Source organism: Pithys albifrons, chromosome 1 (assembly GCF_047495875.1).
Source record: "Pithys albifrons albifrons isolate INPA30051 chromosome 1, PitAlb_v1, whole genome shotgun sequence".
NCBI lineage: Eukaryota > Metazoa > Chordata > Aves > Passeriformes > Thamnophilidae > Pithys > Pithys albifrons.
In genome coordinates this window covers 117,251,396-117,258,692 of record NC_092458.1, presented here as the reverse complement: position 1 = coordinate 117,258,692, position 7,297 = coordinate 117,251,396, and positions in this window count along the sequence as shown.

Here is a 7,297-nt window from a genome sequence, read left to right as displayed (position 1 = left end):
GACCAGAGAATCACAGAATGGTTTGAGTTTCATGGGACCTTAAATCCCATCCCATCCCACCCCTGCCATGGGCAGGGGCACCTCCCACTGTCCCAGTTGTTCCAGTCTGGCCTTGGACACTCCCAGGGATGGGGCAGCCACAGCTTCTCTGCCCAACCTGTGCCAGGGCCTGCCCACCCTCCCAGCCAGCAATTCCTTCCCAATATCCATCTATCCCTGCCCTCTGGCAGTGGGAAGCCATTCCCTGTGTCCTGTCCCTCCATCCCTTGTCCCCAGTCCCTCTCCAGCTCTCCTGGAGCCCCTGTAGGCTCTGCCAGGGGCTCTCAGGTCTCTCCAGACCCTTCTCCTTTCCAGGTGGCCCCCCCCAGCTCTCCCAGCCTGGCTCCAAAGGGGCTCCAGCCCTGGAGCGTCTCTGGGGCCTCCTCTGGACTCTCCAGCAGCTCCACGTCCTTGTGCTGTTGTTGCCCAGGGCTGGGACAGTTCTGCAGGGTGAGGGGGCTCACTTGAGGGGGCACAATCCCCCCCTCCCTCCCCTGCTGTGGGGCCAGCCCAGTGCCCGGGGGTGTCTGGGCTACTTTTCTTGCTCCATGTGCTGCAACAGCATCTCAGCCTGGAAGGATGCATTAAAAATAAATTAAAAAACTACTACTAATAAGAACCCTCAGTGGCTCCTGGAGTACCACAGCTGGCAGGAGCAAGGACACAACCAGCATCGCCCCAGGCTGAGCAGCAGCTTTTATCCCTGGCTTGCAGGTGCAAATTGTAACACCACATTTCTTGGGAGGAAAGAAAGATGAGCCCAAATGCCTGACAAGGCAATTGAGCCCCGGGACAGCCTTTGTGTTCACAGGGGCATGTAGTGACACAATGAGGGGAACACTTTTAAACTGCCAGAGGGCAGGTTTAGTTCAGGGACTGGCAAGGAATCCTTCCCTGGGAGGGTGGGCAGCCCCTGGCACAGGTTGCCCAGAGCAGCTGTGGCTGCCCCATCCCTGGAAGTGTCCAAGTCCAGGCTGGATGGGGCTTGGAGCAACCTGGGCTGGTGGAAGGTGTCCCTGCCCATGGCAGGGGGTGGAATGGGATGATCTTTAATGTCCCTTCCCACCCAAACTACTCTGGGGCTCCGAGGCTGAGCAGCACAGGGCCCTGGCTCCCAGCCAGCTCCCACCTCACTTCTTATAACAATACTGGTCCTGCAACTTTTTTTCCCCTCTCCCATTCAGCTCCTGAAAATCAGCAAACAGTCCCAAAGAACAGACTAGAAACATCTTGGCCCTGTTCTCCCAGGGATACCTTTTCCGACTGAGAGGCCACACAGCCGGTGCCAGTTCCACAGGGGGTTTGGAAGTGCCCCTGGTTTGGGTTTTTTGTCCTTGGGTTGGTGCAGGAGATACACAACCTTGTCTATAATTAACCTGTGTGTCTGGCACATCATTCTTGCACAATAACATCCTTTCAAACACTCTCCTGTTACTGCACCTGAGCTGTAAAACATGGGTTGTGGATACAGGAACATGGGCAGGAGCCAGTCCTGCAGTCTCTGCAGCCAAGAACAATCCCCAGTGGGTTCAGACTCCTTTGTTTCTGGATTTTATCAGCAGCAGAGTCTCCCAGCAAAGCAGCCATGCACCCTTACCCAGGCACACTTTTCTAGTGCTGAATTTTTCAGGCGCTGCCTATTGAATAAAGCTTTTGAGGACACATTTATTTTTCCCTTCCCACCTCTATTCAGGGACTGGAAGAACATTTGCAAGGCGTGGGGAGGATTTGCAGTACTTTGAGTCAGCAGCTGGAGTGCAGCTCTGCAGCTCTGGTTCTGCAGCCCCAAATGTCCTGTTTGCAGAGCAGTGTCTTCACTCAGGGCCAGAGCTTTGGGTGCTTGGAAGAATCATCCTGTCTTTGGCATGTCAGAACACGGGAACCTCACAGGGCTTATCTGTCCTTGTAATTCTCTGACTTAAAACTGTAGAGATTTCCCTGCCTGTGCTTAACCCTGTGCTTGTGGATTTTTAAGTTTTCTCTTTCAGGGCAATATTATTATTATTTTGAGTAGATTTTAGTTTCCAAGGTTGATATACATCTTAAAAACCAGGATTTACAGCTACCAGGGTTGTCCATTAGTCCAGCCATCTCTGCACAGACTGCAAGCACAGCACCCGCAAAGGGCCTTTTCTCCCCAGTTTCTGCTCCTGAGCCCACTGAGAAGATGATCCATCCCTGTGCCAGAGACCACAGTGTGGGTAATGGGATCAGGTCCAGCTCACTGTTTATTTTGTAGAATCACAGAACCTTTTGGGTTGGAAAAGCCCTCCAGGATCATGGAGTCCAACTGGTCCCAGTACTGCCAAGGCCACCACTGACCCCTGTCCCCAAGTGCCACCTCCACAAGGCTGTTAAATCACCCTGGGGACGGGGACTCTGCCCCTGCCCTGGGCAGTGCCAGGGCTGGACAACCCTTTTGGGGAAGAAATCCTCCCAGTATCCAATCTAACCCTGCCCTGGCCCAGCCTGAGGCCGTGCCCTCTGCTCCTGTCCCTGTTCCCTGGAGCAGAGTCCGACCCCCTGTCCCGGCTCCCCCTCCTGGCAAGGATTGCAGAGCCAGAAGGTTACCCCTGAGCCTCCATTTCTCCAGGCTGAGCCCCCCCAGCTCCCTCAGCCCCTCCTGCTGCTCCAGCCCCTTCCCAGCTCCATTCTCTGCCCTGGACATGCTCCAGCCCCTCCTCTGATGTCTGCAGAGGGATGAATTCAGATTGTAAATTAGGTCTGCCCCCTTTGCAGAGCACTTGTTGGATGGGCTTCCCCATGGAAAGGGAAAGCCCTGCATGGAGCAGGGGGACTTTGCAAGCACCCAGAGTTTGTGCTGCCGAGTCCTGCCCCACCAAAGAGCTGCCAGCAGAGCAGAGGGCCCTCCAGATCATGGCTATTGTCACCCCCACTCCTCCCTGGGCCACACTCAGCCCTCCCTGGGAGCCAGGAAAGCTGTACCCTCAGGGATGTAGCTGACAAAGCAGAGGGGAAGAGCTGGGCTTTAACCAGGAGCAGAACCCGAGGCAGCAGCCTGCAAGCGTTGCTGTGGACAAGTTGCCAAGCAGGAAGAACAGCACCAAGCCCCTTCCTCACTCCTGCAGTGGTTATTTTTCTGCCTGCCATAAATGTGACTTTGGCCATCACTGCTAACTTTGCCTTGCCTGTCACCTGCAGTGCTCTCTGCTCTCCCTCCAAGACACTGTGTCCCCTTCCTTTGCCAGGTCATTCAGCCACAGGAGGGCAGGAACTTCTCCCCTCAGCCCAAAATGCAACCTGAGCCCCCACATGCCGCTTGGGAGGGACACACAGACAGTGAAACGAGCCCCTGACCTCTGCCCCTGCCCTTGGGAAGGTCCTTCCATCACCTCTCAGAGTTTTTTTCACAGTTTGTACCGAGGGAGTAGAAAGGCAGTGGAGGGTTCACCTGTCCCTTCCTGCTTTTTGCTGCCTAGATGGGAACAGTTTGCATTGCGGGTGGTGTTTATGGCCGTGCTGTTGGCTCACAGGTCACCTGAGTGATGGGCTGGCCCTTGTGCTGGGAAGAAGAGGATGATGTGCCATCATCCCCAAACATCACCTGCCTCTCCCCAGAGCTGCAAATAAACCCAAAGGCTGTGCCAGCCCTGGGGTCAGAGAGGGACACTGAGGCACAGGCTTGCTGGGGAACTAAGTGCCATATCCTTCTGAAGGAACATGGCAGGTTCGGGTGCTTCTGGAAATTTCACGTTTGGTCCTTCACCCCTTTCCTTAGTCTTGAATTTAATGAGCTTCGAAGCTCCCCTTGGTCTCTCCTGCTTCCTGGCTGTGGCCTCTGGTGGGATCCTGCAGGTCCTGTTTGTCCTTGTGTCCCCTCAGGGTCACAGCAGTGCCAGGACTCTTTTCTGTCCCTACCTTTGAGATTGTTGGCATGTTTTTAGGAGCCCAGGTTGGTTCTTGCAATGCTCCATCACCAGAGATGCACCAGAAATCCCACCTTCCTCTGCCCACTGGTCCTGTGTCCCTTCCCAGCATGAATGAGGTGCAGTCTGGCAGCAGCACTGCAAAGCTCCATGCCCAGTTCAGACACAGCCACCAGTTTGAGGCAAAGTGTGTCCTGTTGGACTCACTGGTTAATGGCACAACCAATTCTGTGCCAAAGCTGGAATCAGCTGTTTCCAGAGCACTTGCTTTTTTGCTTCATGGAGTTAAGAGTTATTTAATATTACAGAGATTTTGAAATGTAGCTATTTCTTCTCCTTGTAAGCTGCACTGCACTTACACCTCTTTTTTTTCACAAGTGGAAGCAAAGTTCAGGCCAAAACTGCAAGAGGGACTTCACAGTGAGCTTCGTGCTGGAGGGCATTAAAACCAAAATAAAACTCAGAAATATGTGTATTTTTAAAACAGTCTCACCATCACTTTTCCCCAGCAGGCAGATAGGAAGATTTCTGCAAGTCACGGAGCAAAGCCAGGTTTTGGCTGCTGGCTGCAAGTCAGGGTAGAGCTGCCTAGCTACAGACTAAAATTAGAGCACCTAAAAATTAACTGTATGGCCAAAGAACTTTGGTCTCTGTGCTGAGTGAGCCCTGGAGAATTAGTAATAGGCAGTTAACCAGCCCCACTTCTGGTCCAGTTGCAGAGATTTTGTGAAACAAGAATTGACACATAGACATCCACCCCCCCAGAAGAAGGTGATTTTCATGTTTTTCTCAATATGTTTGGCTTTCTTCACAAAGAAGGGTATGGGGAAATGAGACGTGGGAAACTGGTTAAATATAAGAGGGAAAAAGTAGTTTTTCCATAGTGAAAGGGGGGCAGTTTCCATGCTCTTTTAGGAAGCATCATGTTAGTCTCATGTTACACTTCTCAAACAATGAGCATTTTCAGCTCTTGCCTGTGGTAAAGACTGAATTTTCCTGAAGGCTCCCCATGAGCTCCTCAAACCTCTGTGTTTGCAACCAGACAGCCCTGGGACAGAAGCAGCCTCCAGACACAGGTGGGAAACTGCAGATGTGGGAAGCACATCCGTTCTGCACCGTTTTGTTGTGCTCCTGCAGCCAGGCTGCTTCTGCAAACGCTCCCTGTGCCTCCCACAGGCCAGGAAATGCAGGAGGAGAGTGGTCCTCGCTGGTGGCAGCTCCAGGCTGAAGGACAGGAAGCTGACATGGTCACCTGAGGTTGTCTCTACTCCCTACAGCCTCTTCCATCTCATTCCATGATTCTGGAGTGTTAGAAAGGTTTATTATAGAGTCATAGAATGCTTTGGGTTGGAAGGGACTTTTAAATGTCCTCTAGTCCAAACCCCCCTTTCCACAGGCAGGGACTCCCCAGCCAGACCATGTCCCAGGGCTCTGCCTCATGAGAGATTTCTGGGCCAAAAACCTACCGGTGCTTTGAGGACCCCCAAGAACAGATGGACAGCTTTGGGGTCCAAATGGGAAGGGGGGAAATCCTCCTTCCACGGGCCATTTTCCAACAGCTCCTTATGCTGGGAGCACTTACACACTGATGGAAGTCCTGACAACCCTGTGTTGTCCAACTGCACCGGTTGAGCTGATCATCCAATACACACATGTGCAAACACCCACTCTGATGGAGACAGTTATGGGGGTTTTCTGGATCCAACTGATAAACACATTTCAGCCCTCAGAATTGTGAGTTGAGAAGGAATGACACATAAAGACATGGAAACAGATACTGTGAAGGGGTTTGTCTTCTCTTCATGCCTAGACTGGATGGGAACAAAGGCCCTGGGCCAAATTACACCCTCGAGAATGTGGGTCAGAGTTTGGGCTGGGTATAAATTCTCTGCAAAGGTTGTGGCATCTTCATCATAGAGAGTTTGAAGAACATGTTAACACCATGTCTGCCTGGTGACACATGACATGGATGGACCTGATCCTTCCTTGAGACACAGGGCACGGCCCTGCTGACCCCTTAATACCCTTCCCAGCCCTGTTCCCTGGGATTGCAGGGCTGGAATGGTGCTATCAGCTGCATTCTCACCTCCACTGCTCTAAGAGGATTTCCCCCAGGATGTCCCTTAGCTAATAGGCTTCAGAAGATCTTTGGTGAGGCCAGTTTTAGCGTGACCTGCTAGGAAGTGATCAATACCCCTTCCCTGTCCCTGCCACCAGTGAGCAGCGCTTTGGCCTGGGACTGGGTTTGGTTTCTTCTTCTGCTTCTTCTGCTCTGTGCTGACCAGTGCCAAAGAAAGTGAGGGGTGGGAGGGCTCCTTACCCAAATAAAGCTTCCAGTGAGGATCAACCTTTGCTGCTGCTCCAGCCATGCCCAGCCCTCAAGTCTGGCAAGGAGAGCCATGCCCAGTGTGGTGTGGGCTGCAGTGACCCTGAGCCCTGGGACTGATGTGCAGAGGGTGTTCTCTGTGGCATTGGCTCTTTCTGAGCAAGGGAACACATTTGATACTAAATGCCTGTCAAATCTGGTCATCACCTCTCCATTTCTCATTTTCAAGGAAGAATTTAGCCATTCTGCTTTCTTGCTTTAAAATAATTGTAATTTCAGCTTGCTTGGCCTATTTCTTCCTAGACTGATACTCTTCCTTTTCTTATTTATTTATTCATAGAAAAGAGGATCGATTTAGGTTGGATACAAGGAAGGAGTGTTTTACAGTGAGGGTGGGGAGCTATTCTATGGTTCAGGAGGAGGCTTTGGGTCTCAGCTGTGCTCCAGACTGCCTCTGAGCAGGCACAGATCACTTGGGTGTAGATGACCTGGGGATTGGGGCCACAGGGTCATGCCTGTCCTTGCTCTCTGGCCCTGTGCCGTCCCTGGTCTGGGTGCACAGCAGCCCAGCACCAACCCAGGGGTTAAGGGAGCTTCTGCTCCACCTCTCCAGGGATTAGGGATCCTATTTTCTTGTGAAGTGCTTGGCAGTTCCTGGAAGCAAGGCACGCCCTGGGATTTGCAGGTACTATCACGGGACTAACCCAAACCCCAGGGCGGAGGAGCCGTCCCCTCCCTGAGGGACATGCTGGGGCCAGGCAGGGACCAGGATGATGCCCAGAGTCTCCTGGGGAGGGAAATGGGGGCTCAGCCTTCCCAGGACATCCCACAGCTTGGAGGATCTCCTTTTCAGAAGGGGGGACAGAAGCACTTTGTAAACAGTTCTGAAAATTCAGCATCCACAGGTAATTCCTCAGGATCCACAGGGGGAGGTGAATTCCTCAGCATCCATGGATGGAGGTGGATTCCTCAGCATTCACAAGGGAAGGTGGATTCCTCGGCATCCATGGGTAATTCCTCAACATCCAGGGATGGAGGTGAACTC